This window comes from Rana temporaria, chromosome 8 (assembly GCF_905171775.1).
Source record: "Rana temporaria chromosome 8, aRanTem1.1, whole genome shotgun sequence".
NCBI classification, from domain to species: domain Eukaryota; kingdom Metazoa; phylum Chordata; class Amphibia; order Anura; family Ranidae; genus Rana; species Rana temporaria.
The window spans coordinates 155,049,323-155,060,445 of record NC_053496.1 but is presented as its reverse complement, the minus strand read 5'-3'; the positions used below and the strand labels follow the sequence as shown (position 1 = coordinate 155,060,445).

The following is an 11,123-nucleotide window of genomic DNA, read 5'->3' as shown; positions in this document are numbered from 1 at the left end:
TTGGTGGAGTCTTGAATCTCTTTTTTCCCCAGTCTTTATTCATGCTATCTTCAAGAGAGTTAAGGACAGCCTTGGTTATCGCCTACGGCCACATCACCTTGAAAGCGCCCGATCTCGTCTGATCTCGGAGGCTAAGCAGGTCGGGCCTGGTTAGTACCTGGATGGGAGGAACCGCCTGGGAATACAGGTGCTGTAGGCCTTTTTTTGTTTTTGGTGGAGTCTTGAATCTCTTTTTTCCCCCCAGTCTTTCTTCATGCTATCTTCAAGAGAGTTAAGGACAGCCATGGTTATCGCCTACGGCCACATCACCTTGAAAGCGCCCGATCTCGTCTGATCTCGGAGGCTAAGCAGGGTCGGGCCTGGTTAGTACCTGGATGGGAGACCGCCTGGGAATACCAGGTGCTGTAGGCTTTTTTGTTTTGGTGGAGTCTTGAATCTCTTTTTTCCCCCAGTCTTTCTTCCATGCTATCTTCAAGAGAGTTAAGGACAGCCATGGTTATCGCCTACGGCCACATCACCTTGAAAGCGCCCGATCTCGTCTGATCTCGGGAGGCTAAGCAGGGTCGGGCCTGGTTAGTACCTGGATGGAGAGACCGCCTGGGAATACCAGGTGCTGTAGGCTTTTTTGTTTTGGTGGAGTCTTGAATCTCTTTTTTTCCCCCAGTCTTTCTTCCATGCTATCTTCAAGAGAGTTAAGGACAGCCATGGTTATCGCCTACGGCCACATCACCTTGAAAGCGCCCGATCTCGTCTGATCTCGGAGGCTAAGCAGGGTCGGGCCTGGTTAGTACCTGGATGGGAGACCGCCTGGGAATACCAGGTGCTGTAGGCTTTTTTGTTTTTGGTGGAGTCTTGAATCTCTTTTTTCCCCCAGTCTTTCTTCCATGCTATCTTCAAGAGAGTTAAGGACAGCCATGGTTATCGCCTACGGCCACATCACCTTGAAAGCGCCCGATCTCGTCTGATCTCGGAGGCTAAGCAGGGTCGGGCCTGGTTAGTACCTGGATGGGAGACCGCCTGGGAATACCAGGTGCTGTAGGCTTTTTTGTTTTGGTGGAGTCTTGAATCTCTTTTTTCCCCCCAGTCTTTCTTCCATGCTATCTTCAAGAGAGTTAAGGACAGCCATGGTTATCGCCTACGGCCACATCACCTTGAAAGCGCCCGATCTCGTCTGATCTCGGAGGCTAAGCGGGTCGGGCCTGGTTAGTACCTGGATGGGAGACCGCCTGGGAATACCAGGTGCTGTAGGCTTTTTTGTTTTGGTGGAGTCTTGAATCTCTTTTTTCCCCCAGTCTTTCTTCCATGCTATCTTCAAGAGAGTTAAGGACAGCCATGGTTATCGCTACGGCCACATCACCTTGAAAGCGCCCGATCTCGTCTGATCTCGGAGGCTAAGCAGGGTCGGGCCTGGTTAGTACCTGGATGGGAGACCGCCTGGGAATACCAGGTGCTGTAGGCTTTTTTGTTTTGGTGGAGTCTTGAATCTCTTTTTTTCCCCCAGTCTTTCTTCCATGCTATCTTCAAGAGAGTTAAGGACAGCCATGGTTATCGCCTACGGCCACATCACCTTGAAAGCGGCCCGATCTCGTCTGATCTCGGAGGCTAAGCAGGGTCGGGCCTGGTTAGTACCTGGATGGGAGACCGCCTGGGAATACCAGGTGCTGTAGGCTTTTTTGTTTTGGTGGAGTCTTGAATCTCTTTTTTCCCCCAGTCTTTCTTCCATGCTATCTTCAAGAGAGTTAAGGACAGCCATGGTTATCGCCTACGGCCACATCACCTTGAAAGCGCCCGATCTCGTCTGATCTCGGAGGCTAAGCAGGGTCGGGCCTGGTTAGTACCTGGATGGGAGACCGCCTGGGAATACCAGGTGCTGTAGGCTTTTTTGTTTTGGTGGAGTCTTGAATCTCTTTTTTCCCCAGTCTTTCTTCCATGCTATCTTCAAGAGAGTTAAGGACAGCCATGGTTATCGCCTACGGCCACATCACCTTGAAAGCGCCCGATCTCGTCTGATCTCGGAGGCTAAGCAGGGTCGGGCCTGGTTAGTACCTGGATGGGAGACCGCTGGGAATACCAGGTGCTGTAGGCTTTTTTGTTTTGGTGGAGTCTTGAATCTCTTTTTTCCCCCAGTCTTTCTTCCATGCTATCTTCAAGAGAGTTAAGGACAGCCATGGTTATCGCCTACGGCCACAATCACTTGAAAGGCGCCCGATCTCGTCTGATCTCGGAGGCTAAGCAGGGTCGTGCCTGGTTAGTACCTGGATGGGAGACCGCCTGGGAATACCAGGTGCTGTAGGCTTTTTTGTTTTGGTGGAGTCTTGAATCTCTTTTTTCCCCCAGTCTTTCTTCCATGCTATCTTCAAGAGAGTTAAGGACCAGCATGGTTATCGCCTACGGCCACATACCTTGAAAGCGCCCGATCTCGTCTGATCTCGGAGGCTAAGCAGGGTCGGGCCTGGTTAGTACCTGGATGGGAGACCGCCTGGGAATACCAGGTGCTGTAGGCTTTTTTGTTTTGGTGGAGTCTTGAATCTCTTTTTTCCCCAGTCTTCTTCCATGCTATCTTCAAGAGAGTTAAGGACAGCCATGGTTATCGCCTACGGCCACCTCACCTTGAAAGCGCCCGATCTCGTCTGATCTCGGAGGCTACGCAGGGTCGGGCCTGGTTAGTACCTGGATGGGAGACCGCCTGGGAATACCAGGTGCTGTAGGCTTTTTTGTTTTGGTGGAGTCTTGAATCTCTTTTTTCCCCCCGTCTTTCTTCCATGCTATCTTCAAAGAGAGTTAAGGACAGCCATGGTTATCGCCTACGGCCACATCACCTTGAAAGCGCCCCGATCTCGTCTGATCTCGGAGGCTAAGCAGGGTCGGGCCTGGTTAGTACCTGGATTGGGAGACGCCTGGAATACCAGGTGCTGTAGGCTTTTTTGTTTTGGTGGAGTCTTGAATCTCTTTTTTCCCCAGTCTTTCTTCCATGCTATCTTCAAGAGAGTTAAGGACAGCCATGGTTATCGCCTACGGCCACATCACCTTAAAAGCGCCCGATCTCGTCTGATCTCGGAGGCTAAGCAGGGTCGGGCCTGGTTAGTACCTGGAAGGGGAGACCGCCTGGGAATACCAGGTGCTGTAGGCTTTTTTTGTTTTGGTGGAGTCTTGAATCTCTTTTTTCCCCCATTCTTTCTTCCATGCTATCTTCAAGAGAGTTAAGGACAGCCATGGTTATCGCCTACGGCCACATCACCTTGAAAGCGCCCGATCTCGTCTGATCTCGGAGGCTAAGCAGGGTCGGGCCTGGTTAGTACCTGGATGGGAGACCGCCTGGGATACCAGGTGCTGTAGGCTTTTTTGTTTTGGTGGAGTCTTGAATCTCTTTTTCCCCCAGTCTTTCTTCCATGCTATCTTCAAGAGAGTTAAGGACAGCCATGGTTATCGCCTACGGCCACATCACCCTTCAAAGCGCCCGATCCTCGTCTGATCTCGGAGGCCTAAGCAGGGTCGGGCCTGGTTAGTACCTGGATGGGAGACCGCCTGGGAATACCAGGTGCTGTAGGCTTTTTTTGTTTTGGTGGAGTCTTGAATCTCTTTTTTTCCCCCAGTCTTTCTTCCATGCTATCTTCAAGAGAGTTAAGGACAGCCATGGTTATCGCCTACGGCCACATCACCTGAAAGCGCCCGATCTCGTCTGATCTCGGAGGCTAAGCAGGGTCGGGCCCTGGTTAGTACCTGGATGGGAGACCGCCTGGGAATACCAGGTGCTGTAGGCTTTTTTTGTTTTGGTGGAGTCTTGAATCTCTTTTTTCCCCCAGTCTTTCTTCCATGCTATCTTCAAGAGAGTTAAGGACAGCCATGGTTATCGCCTACGGCCACATCACCTTGAAAGCGCCCGATCTCGTCTGATCTCGGAGGCTAAGCAGGGTCGGGCCTGGTTAGTACCTGGATGGGAGACCGCCTGGGATACCAGGTGCTGTAGGCTTTTTTGTTTTGGTGGAGTCTTGAATCTCTTTTTTCCCCCAGTCTTTCTTCCATGCTATCTTCAAGAGAGTTAAGGACAGCCATGGCTTATCGCTACGGCCACATCACCTTGAAAGCGCCGATCTCGTCTGAATCTCGGAGGCTAAGCAGGGTCGGGCCTGGTTAGTACCTGGATGGGAGGACCGCCTGGGATACCAGGTGCTGTAGGCTGTTTTGTTTTGGTGGAGTCTTGAATCTCCTTTTTTCCCCCAGTCTTTCTTCCATGCTATTCTTCAAGAGAGTTAAGGACAGCCATGGTTATCGCCTACGGCCACATCACCTTGAAAGCGCCCGATCTCGTCTGATCTCGGAGGCTAAGCAGGGTCGGGCCTGGTTAGTACCCTGGATGGGAGACCGCCTGGGAATACCAGGTGCTGTAGGCTTTTTTTGTTTTGGTGGAGTCTTGAATCTCTTTTTTCCCCAGTCTTTCTTCCATGCTATCTTCAAGAGAGTTAAGGACAGCCATGGTTATCGCCTACGGCCACATCACTTGAAAGCGCCCGATCTCGTCTGATCTCGGAGGCTAAGCAGGGTCGGGCCTGGTTAGTACCTGGATGGGAGACCGCCTGGGAATACCAGGTGCTGTAGGCTTTTTTGTTTTGGTGGAGTCTTGAATCTCTTTTTTCCCCCAGTCTTTCTTCCATGCTATCTTCAAGAGAGTTAAGGACAGCCATGGTTATCGCCTACGGCCACATCACCCTTGAAAGCGCCCGATCTCGTCTGATCTCGGAGGCTAAGCAGGGTCGGGCCTGGTTAGTACCTGGATGGGAGACCGCCTGGGAATACCAGGTGCTGTAGGCTTTTTTGTTTTGGTGGAGTCTTGAATCTCTTTTTTCCCCCAGTCTTTCTTCCATGCTATCTTCAAGAGAGTTAAGGACAGCCATGGTTATCGCCTACGGCCACATCACCTTGAAAGCGCCCGATCTCGTCTGATCTCGGAGGCTAAGCAGGGTCGGGCCTGGTTAGTACCTGGATGGGAGACCGCCTGGGAATACCAGGTGCTGTAGGCTTTTTTGTTTTGGTGGAGTCTTGAATCTCTTTTTTCCCCAGTCTTTCTTCCATGCTATCTTCAAGAGAGTTAAGGACAGCCATGGTTATCGCCTACGGCCACATCACCTTGAAAGCGCCCGATCTCGTCTGATCTCGGAGGCTAAGAGGGTCGGGCCTGGTTAGTACCTGGATGGGAGACCGCCTGGGAATACCAGGTGCTGTAGGCTTTTTTGTTTTGGTGGAGTCTTGAATCTCTTTTTTCCCCAGTCTTTCTTCCCTGCTATCTTCAAGAGAGTTAAGGACAGCCATGGTTATCGCCTACGGCCACATCACCTTGAAAGCGCCCGATCTCGTCTGATCTCGGAGGCTAAGCAGGGTCGGGCCTGGTAGTACCTGGATGGGAGACCGCCTGGAATACCAGGTGCTGTAGGCTTTTTTGTTTTGGTGGAGTCTTGAATCTCTTTTTTCCCCCAGTCTTTCTTCCATGCTATCTTCAAGAGAGTTAAGGACAGCCATGGTTATCGCCTACGGCAACATCACCTTGAAAGCGCCCGATCTCGTCTGATCTCGGAGGCTAAGCAGGGTCGGGCCTGGTTAGTACCTGGATGGGAGGACCGCCTGGGAATACCAGGTGCTGTAGGCTTTTTTGTTTTGGTGGAGTCTTGAATCTCTTTTTTCCCCAGTCTTTCTTCCATGCTATCTTCAAGAGAGTTAAGGACAGCCATGGTTATCGCCTACGGCCACACCCCCTTGAAAGCGCCCGATCTCGTCTGATCTCGGAGGCTAAGCAGGGTCGGGCCTGGTTAGTACCTGGATGGGAGACCGCCTGGGAATACCAGGTGCTGTAGGCTTTTTTGTTTTGGTGGAGTCTTGAATCTCTTTTTTCCCCCAGTCTTTCTTCCATGCTATCTTCAAGAGAGTTAAGGACAGCCATGGTTATCGCCTACGGCCACATCACCCTTGAAAGCGCCCGATCTCGTCTGATCTCGGAGGCTAAGCAGGGTCGGGCCTGGTTAGTACCTGGATGGGAGACCGCCTGGGAATACCAGGTGCTGTAGGCTTTTTTGTTTTGGTGGAGTCTTGAATCTCTTTTTTCCCCCAGTCTTTCTTCCATGCTATCTTCAAGAGAGTTAAGGACAGCCATGGTTATCGCCTACGGCCACATCACCTTGAAAGCGCCCGATCTCGTCTGATCTCGGAGGCTAAGCAGGGTCGGGCCTGGTTAGTACCTGGATGGGAGACCGCCCTGGGAATACCAGGTGCTGTAGGCTTTTTTGTTTTGGTGGAGTCTTGAATCTCTTTTTTCCCCAGTCTTTCTTCCATGCTATCTTCAAGAGAGTTAAGGACAGCCATGGTTATCGCCTACGGCCACATCACCTTGAAAGCGCCCGATCTCGTCTGATCTCGGAGGCTAAGCAGGGTCGGGCCTGGTTAGTACCTGGATGGGAGACCGCCTGGGAATACCAGGTGCTGTAGGCTTTTTTGTTTTGGTGGAGTCTTGAATCTCTTTTTTCCCCCAGTCTTTCTTCATGCTATCTTCAAGAGAGTTAAGGACAGCCATGGTTATCGCCTACGGCACATCACCCTTGAAAGCGCCCGATCTCGTCTGATCTCGGAGGCTAAGCAGGGTCGGGCCTGGTTAGTACCTGGATGGGAGACCGCCTGGGAATACCAGGTGCTGTAGGCTTTTTTTGTTTTGGTGGAGTCTTGAATCTCTTTTTTCCCCCAGTCTTTCTTCCATGCTATCTTCAAGAGAGTTAAGGACAGCCATGGTTATCGCCTACGGCCACATCACCTTGAAAGCGCCCGATCTCGTCTGATCTCGGAGGCTAAGCAGGGTCGGGCCTGGTTAGTACCTGGATGGGAGACCGCCTGGGAATACCAGGTGCTGTAGGCTTTTTTGTTTTGGTGGAGTCTTGAATCTCTTTTTTCCCCCAGTCTTTCTTCCATGCTATCTTCAAGAGAGTTAAGGACAGCCATGGTTATCGCCTACGGCCACATCCACCTTGAAAGCGCCCGATCTCGTCTGATCTCGGAGGCTAAGCAGGGTCGGGCCTGGTTAGTACCTGGATGGGAGACCGCCTGGGAATACCAGGTGCTGTAGGCTTTTTTGTTTTGGTGGAGTCTTGAATCTCTTTTTTCCCCCAGTCTTTCTTCCATGCTATCTTCAAGAGAGTTAAGGACAGCCATGGTTATCGCCTACGGCCACATCACCTTGAAAGCGCCCGATCTCGTCTGATCTCGGAGGCTAAGCAGGGTCGGGCCTGGTTAGTACCTGGATGGGAGACCGCCTGGGAATACCAGGTGCTGTAGGCTTTTTTGTTTTGGTGGAGTCTTGAATCTCTTTTTTCCCCCAGTCTTTCTTCCATGCTATCTTCAAGAGAGTTAAGGACAGCCATGGTTATCGCCTACGGCCACATCACCTTGAAAGCGCCGATCTCGTCTGATCTCGGAGGCTAAGCAGGGTCGGGCCTGGTTAGTACCTGGATGGGAGACCGCCTGGGAATACCAGGTGCTGTAGGCTTTTTTGTTTTGGTGGAGTCTTGAATCTCTTTTTTCCCCCAGTCTTTCTTCCATGCTATCTTCAAGAGAGTTAAGGACAGCCATGGTTATCGCCTACGGCCACATCACCTTGAAAGCGCCGATCTCGTCTGATCTCGGAGGCTAAGCAGGGTCGGGCCTGGTTAGTACCTGGATGGGAGACCGCCTGGGAATACCAGGTGCTGTAGGCTTTTTTGTTTTGGTGGAGTCTTGAATCTCTTTTTTCCCCCAGTCTTTCTTCCATGCTATCTTCAAGAGAGTTAAGGACAGCCATGGTTATCGCCTACGGCCACATCACCTTGAAAGCGCCGATCTCGTCTGATCTCGGAGGCTAAGCAGGGTCGGGCCTGGTTAGTACCTGGATGGGAGACCGCCTGGGAATACCAGGTGCTGTAGGCTTTTTTGTTTTGGTGGAGTCTTGAATCTCTTTTTTCCCCAGTCTTTCTTCCATGCTATCTTCAAGAGAGTTAAAGGACAGCCATGGTTATCGCCTACGGCCACATCACCTTGAAAGCGCCCGATCTCGTCTGATCTCGGAGGCTAAGCAGGGTCGGGCCTGGTTAGTACCTGGATGGGAGACGCCTGGGAATACCAGGTGCTGTAGGCTTTTTTGTTTTGGTGGAGTCTTGAATCTCTTTTTTCCCCCAGTCTTTCTTCCATGCTATCTTCAAGAGAGTTAAGGACAGCCATGGTTATCGCCTACGGCCACATCACCTTGAAAGCGCCCGATCTCGTCTGATCTCGGAGGCTAAGCAGGGTCGGGCCTGGTTAGTACCTGGATGGGAGACCGCCTGGGAATACCAGGTGCTGTAGGCTTTTTTGTTTTGGTGGAGTCTTGAATCTCTTTTTTCCCCCAGTCTTTCTTCCATGCTATCTTCAAGAGAGTTAAGGACAGCCATGGTTATCGCCTACGGCCACATCACCTTGAAAGCGCCCGATCTCGTCTGATCTCGGAGGCTAAGCAGGGTCGGGCCTGGTTAGTACCTGGATGGGAGACCGCCTGGGAATACCAGGTGCTGTAGGCTTTTTTGTTTTGGTGGAGTCTTGAATCTCTTTTTTCCCCCAGTCTTTCTTCCATGCTATCTTCAAGAGAGTTAAGGACAGCCATGGTTATCGCCTACGGCCACATCACCTTGAAAGCGCCCGATCTCGTCTGATCTCGGAGGCTAAGCAGGGTCGGGCCTGGTTAGTACCTGGATGGGAGACCGCCTGGGAATACCAGGTGCTGTAGGCTTTTTTGTTTTGGTGGAGTCTTGAATCTCTTTTTTCCCCCAGTCTTTCTTCCATGCTATCTTCAAGAGAGTTAAGGACAGCCATGGTTATCGCCTACGGCCACATCACCTTGAAAGCGCCCGATCTCGTCTGATCTCGGAGGCTAAGCAGGGTCGGGCCTGGTTAGTACCTGGATGGGAGACCGCCTGGGAATACCAGGTGCTGTAGGTTTTTTGTTTTGGTGGAGTCTTGAATCTCTTTTTTCCCCCAGTCTTTCTTCCATGCTATCTTCAAGAGAGTTAAGGACAGCCATGGTTATCGCCTACGGCCACATCACCTTGAAAGCGCCCGATCTCGTCTGATCTCGGAGGCTAAGCAGGGTCGGGCCTGGTTAGTACCTGGATGGGAGACCGCCTGGGAATACCAGGTGCTGTAGGCTTTTTTGTTTTGGTGGAGTCTTGAATCTCTTTTTTCCCCCAGTCTTTCTTCCATGCTATCTTCAAGAGAGTTAAGGACAGCCATGGTTATCGCCTACGGCCACATCACCTTGAAAGCGCCCGATCTCGTCTGATCTCGGAGGCTAAGCAGGGTCGGGCCTGGTTAGTACCTGGATGGGAGACCGCCTGGGAATACCAGGTGCTGTAGGCTTTTTTGTTTTGGTGGAGTCTTGAATCTCTTTTTTCCCCCAGTCTTTCTTCCATGCTATCTTCAAGAGAGTTAAGGACAGCCATGGTTATCGCCTACGGCCACATCACCTTGAAAGCGCCCGATCTCGTCTGATCTCGGAGGCTAAGCAGGGTCGGGCCTGGTTAGTACCTGGATGGGAGACCGCCTGGGAATACCAGGTGCTGTAGGCTTTTTTGTTTTGGTGGAGTCTTGAATCTCTTTTTTCCCCCAGTCTTTCTTCCATGCTATCTTCAAGAGAGTTAAGGACAGCCATGGTTATCGCCTACGGCCACATCACCTTGAAAGCGCCCGATCTCGTCTGATCTCGGAGGCTAAGCAGGGTCGGGCCTGGTTAGTACCTGGATGGGAGACCGCCTGGGAATACCAGGTGCTGTAGGCTTTTTTGTTTTGGTGGAGTCTTGAATCTCTTTTTTCCCCCAGTCTTTCTTCCATGCTATCTTCAAGAGAGTTAAGGACAGCCATGGTTATCGCCTACGGCCACATCACCTTGAAAGCGCCCGATCTCGTCTGATCTCGGAGGCTAAGCAGGGTCGGGCCTGGTTAGTACCTGGATGGGAGACCGCCTGGGAATACCAGGTGCTGTAGGCTTTTTTGTTTTGGTGGAGTCTTGAATCTCTTTTTTCCCCCAGTCTTTCTTCCATGCTATCTTCAAGAGAGTTAAGGACAGCCATGGTTATCGCCTACGGCCACATCACCTTGAAAGCGCCCGATCTCGTCTGATCTCGGAGGCTAAGCAGGGTCGGGCCTGGTTAGTACCTGGATGGGAGACCGCCTGGGAATACCAGGTGCTGTAGGCTTTTTTGTTTTGGTGGAGTCTTGAATCTCTTTTTTCCCCCAGTCTTTCTTCCATGCTATCTTCAAGAGAGTTAAGGACAGCCATGGTTATCGCCTACGGCCACATCACCTTGAAAGCGCCCGATCTCGTCTGATCTCGGAGGCTAAGCAGGGTCGGGCCTGGTTAGTACCTGGATGGGAGACCGCCTGGGAATACCAGGTGCTGTAGGCCTTTTTTGTTTTGGTGGAGTCTTGAATCTCTTTTTTCCCCCAGTCTTTCTTCCATGCTATCTTCAAGAGAGTTAAGGACAGCCATGGTTATCGCCTACGGCCACATCACCTTGAAAGCGCCCGATCTCGTCTGATCTCGGAGGCTAAGCAGGGTCGGGCCTGGTTAGTACCTGGATGGGAGACCGCCTGGGAATACCAGGTGCTGTAGGCTTTTTTGTTTTGGTGGAGTCTTGAATCTCTTTTTTCCCCCAGTCTTTCTTCCATGCTATCTTCAAGAGAGTTAAGGACAGCCATGGTTATCGCCTACGGCCACATCACCTTGAAAGCGCCCGATCTCGTCTGATCTCGGAGGCTAAGCAGGGTCGGGCCTGGTTAGTACCTGGATGGGAGACCGCCTGGGAATACCAGGTGCTGTAGGCTTTTTTGTTTTGGTGGAGTCTTGAATCTCTTTTTTCCCCCAGTCTTTCTTCCATGCTATCTTCAAGAGAGTTAAGGACAGCCATGGTTATCGCCTACGGCCACATCACCTTGAAAGCGCCCGATCTCGTCTGATCTCGGAGGCTAAGCAGGGTCGGGCCTGGTTAGTACTGGATGGGAGACCGCCTGGGAATACCAGGTGCTGTAGGCTTTTTTGTTTTGGTGGAGTCTTGAATCTCTTTTTTCCCCCAGTCTTTCTTCCA

At 51.6% G+C, this 11,123-nt stretch overlaps 43 non-coding genes and 9 pseudogenes across 43 annotated transcripts; all 52 read left to right on the top strand.

Moving 5' to 3' along the window:
• Positions 1–80: 80 nt before the first annotated feature.
• On the top strand, positions 81–199 carry LOC120912386 (annotated as a pseudogene).
• A 93-nt stretch (positions 200–292) lies between these two features.
• LOC120911352 lies at positions 293–411 on the top strand. Its single transcript, XR_005742138.1, has one exon. It is a non-coding gene; the product is annotated as a 5S ribosomal RNA (ribosomal RNA).
• A 90-nt stretch (positions 412–501) lies between these two features.
• Positions 502–622, top strand: LOC120912334 (annotated as a pseudogene).
• Positions 623–713: 91 nt separating this feature from the next.
• On the top strand, positions 714–832 carry LOC120911351. The gene has a single exon (XR_005742137.1). It is a non-coding gene; the product is annotated as a 5S ribosomal RNA (ribosomal RNA).
• A 91-nt stretch (positions 833–923) lies between these two features.
• On the top strand, positions 924–1,042 carry LOC120911350. The gene has a single exon (XR_005742136.1). It is a non-coding gene; the product is annotated as a 5S ribosomal RNA (ribosomal RNA).
• A 91-nt stretch (positions 1,043–1,133) lies between these two features.
• LOC120912257 lies at positions 1,134–1,251 on the top strand. Its single transcript, XR_005743012.1, has one exon. It is a non-coding gene; the product is annotated as a 5S ribosomal RNA (ribosomal RNA).
• An 89-nt stretch (positions 1,252–1,340) lies between these two features.
• LOC120912233 lies at positions 1,341–1,459 on the top strand. The gene has a single exon (XR_005742988.1). It is a non-coding gene; the product is annotated as a 5S ribosomal RNA (ribosomal RNA).
• A 91-nt stretch (positions 1,460–1,550) lies between these two features.
• LOC120912111 lies at positions 1,551–1,670 on the top strand. Its single transcript, XR_005742871.1, has one exon. It is a non-coding gene; the product is annotated as a 5S ribosomal RNA (ribosomal RNA).
• A 90-nt stretch (positions 1,671–1,760) lies between these two features.
• Positions 1,761–1,879, top strand: LOC120911349. The gene has a single exon (XR_005742135.1). It is a non-coding gene; the product is annotated as a 5S ribosomal RNA (ribosomal RNA).
• Positions 1,880–1,968: 89 nt separating this feature from the next.
• Positions 1,969–2,086, top strand: LOC120912192. The gene has a single exon (XR_005742948.1). It is a non-coding gene; the product is annotated as a 5S ribosomal RNA (ribosomal RNA).
• A 90-nt stretch (positions 2,087–2,176) lies between these two features.
• LOC120912336 lies at positions 2,177–2,296 on the top strand (annotated as a pseudogene).
• A 90-nt stretch (positions 2,297–2,386) lies between these two features.
• On the top strand, positions 2,387–2,504 carry LOC120912271. The gene has a single exon (XR_005743026.1). It is a non-coding gene; the product is annotated as a 5S ribosomal RNA (ribosomal RNA).
• An 88-nt stretch (positions 2,505–2,592) lies between these two features.
• On the top strand, positions 2,593–2,711 carry LOC120912253. The gene has a single exon (XR_005743008.1). It is a non-coding gene; the product is annotated as a 5S ribosomal RNA (ribosomal RNA).
• Positions 2,712–2,802: 91 nt separating this feature from the next.
• On the top strand, positions 2,803–2,921 carry LOC120912399 (annotated as a pseudogene).
• Positions 2,922–3,010: 89 nt separating this feature from the next.
• On the top strand, positions 3,011–3,130 carry LOC120912322 (annotated as a pseudogene).
• Positions 3,131–3,221: 91 nt separating this feature from the next.
• LOC120912167 lies at positions 3,222–3,339 on the top strand. The gene has a single exon (XR_005742924.1). It is a non-coding gene; the product is annotated as a 5S ribosomal RNA (ribosomal RNA).
• An 89-nt stretch (positions 3,340–3,428) lies between these two features.
• On the top strand, positions 3,429–3,550 carry LOC120912367 (annotated as a pseudogene).
• Positions 3,551–3,642: 92 nt separating this feature from the next.
• Positions 3,643–3,761, top strand: LOC120912324 (annotated as a pseudogene).
• A 91-nt stretch (positions 3,762–3,852) lies between these two features.
• Positions 3,853–3,970, top strand: LOC120912166. The gene has a single exon (XR_005742923.1). It is a non-coding gene; the product is annotated as a 5S ribosomal RNA (ribosomal RNA).
• Positions 3,971–4,271: 301 nt separating this feature from the next.
• LOC120912194 lies at positions 4,272–4,391 on the top strand. The gene has a single exon (XR_005742950.1). It is a non-coding gene; the product is annotated as a 5S ribosomal RNA (ribosomal RNA).
• A 90-nt stretch (positions 4,392–4,481) lies between these two features.
• On the top strand, positions 4,482–4,599 carry LOC120912269. Its single transcript, XR_005743024.1, has one exon. It is a non-coding gene; the product is annotated as a 5S ribosomal RNA (ribosomal RNA).
• A 90-nt stretch (positions 4,600–4,689) lies between these two features.
• On the top strand, positions 4,690–4,809 carry LOC120912040. The gene has a single exon (XR_005742803.1). It is a non-coding gene; the product is annotated as a 5S ribosomal RNA (ribosomal RNA).
• Positions 4,810–4,899: 90 nt separating this feature from the next.
• Positions 4,900–5,018, top strand: LOC120911348. Its single transcript, XR_005742134.1, has one exon. It is a non-coding gene; the product is annotated as a 5S ribosomal RNA (ribosomal RNA).
• An 89-nt stretch (positions 5,019–5,107) lies between these two features.
• On the top strand, positions 5,108–5,225 carry LOC120912284. The gene has a single exon (XR_005743039.1). It is a non-coding gene; the product is annotated as a 5S ribosomal RNA (ribosomal RNA).
• Positions 5,226–5,314: 89 nt separating this feature from the next.
• Positions 5,315–5,431, top strand: LOC120912319 (annotated as a pseudogene).
• A 90-nt stretch (positions 5,432–5,521) lies between these two features.
• On the top strand, positions 5,522–5,641 carry LOC120912282. The gene has a single exon (XR_005743037.1). It is a non-coding gene; the product is annotated as a 5S ribosomal RNA (ribosomal RNA).
• Positions 5,642–5,730: 89 nt separating this feature from the next.
• LOC120912524 lies at positions 5,731–5,849 on the top strand. Its single transcript, XR_005743096.1, has one exon. It is a non-coding gene; the product is annotated as a 5S ribosomal RNA (ribosomal RNA).
• A 90-nt stretch (positions 5,850–5,939) lies between these two features.
• LOC120912039 lies at positions 5,940–6,059 on the top strand. Its single transcript, XR_005742802.1, has one exon. It is a non-coding gene; the product is annotated as a 5S ribosomal RNA (ribosomal RNA).
• A 90-nt stretch (positions 6,060–6,149) lies between these two features.
• On the top strand, positions 6,150–6,269 carry LOC120912138. Its single transcript, XR_005742897.1, has one exon. It is a non-coding gene; the product is annotated as a 5S ribosomal RNA (ribosomal RNA).
• An 89-nt stretch (positions 6,270–6,358) lies between these two features.
• LOC120911347 lies at positions 6,359–6,477 on the top strand. The gene has a single exon (XR_005742133.1). It is a non-coding gene; the product is annotated as a 5S ribosomal RNA (ribosomal RNA).
• Positions 6,478–6,566: 89 nt separating this feature from the next.
• On the top strand, positions 6,567–6,685 carry LOC120912305 (annotated as a pseudogene).
• Positions 6,686–6,776: 91 nt separating this feature from the next.
• Positions 6,777–6,895, top strand: LOC120911345. Its single transcript, XR_005742131.1, has one exon. It is a non-coding gene; the product is annotated as a 5S ribosomal RNA (ribosomal RNA).
• A 90-nt stretch (positions 6,896–6,985) lies between these two features.
• On the top strand, positions 6,986–7,105 carry LOC120912072. The gene has a single exon (XR_005742833.1). It is a non-coding gene; the product is annotated as a 5S ribosomal RNA (ribosomal RNA).
• A 90-nt stretch (positions 7,106–7,195) lies between these two features.
• LOC120911344 lies at positions 7,196–7,314 on the top strand. The gene has a single exon (XR_005742130.1). It is a non-coding gene; the product is annotated as a 5S ribosomal RNA (ribosomal RNA).
• A 90-nt stretch (positions 7,315–7,404) lies between these two features.
• On the top strand, positions 7,405–7,522 carry LOC120912211. The gene has a single exon (XR_005742967.1). It is a non-coding gene; the product is annotated as a 5S ribosomal RNA (ribosomal RNA).
• Positions 7,523–7,612: 90 nt separating this feature from the next.
• On the top strand, positions 7,613–7,730 carry LOC120912210. The gene has a single exon (XR_005742966.1). It is a non-coding gene; the product is annotated as a 5S ribosomal RNA (ribosomal RNA).
• A 90-nt stretch (positions 7,731–7,820) lies between these two features.
• Positions 7,821–7,938, top strand: LOC120912209. Its single transcript, XR_005742965.1, has one exon. It is a non-coding gene; the product is annotated as a 5S ribosomal RNA (ribosomal RNA).
• Positions 7,939–8,028: 90 nt separating this feature from the next.
• LOC120912260 lies at positions 8,029–8,146 on the top strand. The gene has a single exon (XR_005743015.1). It is a non-coding gene; the product is annotated as a 5S ribosomal RNA (ribosomal RNA).
• Positions 8,147–8,236: 90 nt separating this feature from the next.
• On the top strand, positions 8,237–8,355 carry LOC120911343. Its single transcript, XR_005742129.1, has one exon. It is a non-coding gene; the product is annotated as a 5S ribosomal RNA (ribosomal RNA).
• Positions 8,356–8,445: 90 nt separating this feature from the next.
• Positions 8,446–8,564, top strand: LOC120911342. The gene has a single exon (XR_005742128.1). It is a non-coding gene; the product is annotated as a 5S ribosomal RNA (ribosomal RNA).
• A 90-nt stretch (positions 8,565–8,654) lies between these two features.
• Positions 8,655–8,773, top strand: LOC120911341. The gene has a single exon (XR_005742127.1). It is a non-coding gene; the product is annotated as a 5S ribosomal RNA (ribosomal RNA).
• A 90-nt stretch (positions 8,774–8,863) lies between these two features.
• Positions 8,864–8,982, top strand: LOC120911938. Its single transcript, XR_005742705.1, has one exon. It is a non-coding gene; the product is annotated as a 5S ribosomal RNA (ribosomal RNA).
• Positions 8,983–9,071: 89 nt separating this feature from the next.
• LOC120911340 lies at positions 9,072–9,190 on the top strand. Its single transcript, XR_005742126.1, has one exon. It is a non-coding gene; the product is annotated as a 5S ribosomal RNA (ribosomal RNA).
• Positions 9,191–9,280: 90 nt separating this feature from the next.
• LOC120911339 lies at positions 9,281–9,399 on the top strand. Its single transcript, XR_005742125.1, has one exon. It is a non-coding gene; the product is annotated as a 5S ribosomal RNA (ribosomal RNA).
• Positions 9,400–9,489: 90 nt separating this feature from the next.
• LOC120911338 lies at positions 9,490–9,608 on the top strand. Its single transcript, XR_005742124.1, has one exon. It is a non-coding gene; the product is annotated as a 5S ribosomal RNA (ribosomal RNA).
• Positions 9,609–9,698: 90 nt separating this feature from the next.
• On the top strand, positions 9,699–9,817 carry LOC120911337. Its single transcript, XR_005742123.1, has one exon. It is a non-coding gene; the product is annotated as a 5S ribosomal RNA (ribosomal RNA).
• A 90-nt stretch (positions 9,818–9,907) lies between these two features.
• LOC120911336 lies at positions 9,908–10,026 on the top strand. Its single transcript, XR_005742122.1, has one exon. It is a non-coding gene; the product is annotated as a 5S ribosomal RNA (ribosomal RNA).
• A 90-nt stretch (positions 10,027–10,116) lies between these two features.
• Positions 10,117–10,235, top strand: LOC120911334. Its single transcript, XR_005742120.1, has one exon. It is a non-coding gene; the product is annotated as a 5S ribosomal RNA (ribosomal RNA).
• A 90-nt stretch (positions 10,236–10,325) lies between these two features.
• Positions 10,326–10,444, top strand: LOC120912628. Its single transcript, XR_005743158.1, has one exon. It is a non-coding gene; the product is annotated as a 5S ribosomal RNA (ribosomal RNA).
• A 91-nt stretch (positions 10,445–10,535) lies between these two features.
• On the top strand, positions 10,536–10,654 carry LOC120911333. Its single transcript, XR_005742119.1, has one exon. It is a non-coding gene; the product is annotated as a 5S ribosomal RNA (ribosomal RNA).
• Positions 10,655–10,744: 90 nt separating this feature from the next.
• On the top strand, positions 10,745–10,863 carry LOC120911332. Its single transcript, XR_005742118.1, has one exon. It is a non-coding gene; the product is annotated as a 5S ribosomal RNA (ribosomal RNA).
• Positions 10,864–10,953: 90 nt separating this feature from the next.
• Positions 10,954–11,071, top strand: LOC120912074. Its single transcript, XR_005742835.1, has one exon. It is a non-coding gene; the product is annotated as a 5S ribosomal RNA (ribosomal RNA).
• The last annotated feature ends 52 nt before the right edge of the window (positions 11,072–11,123 follow it).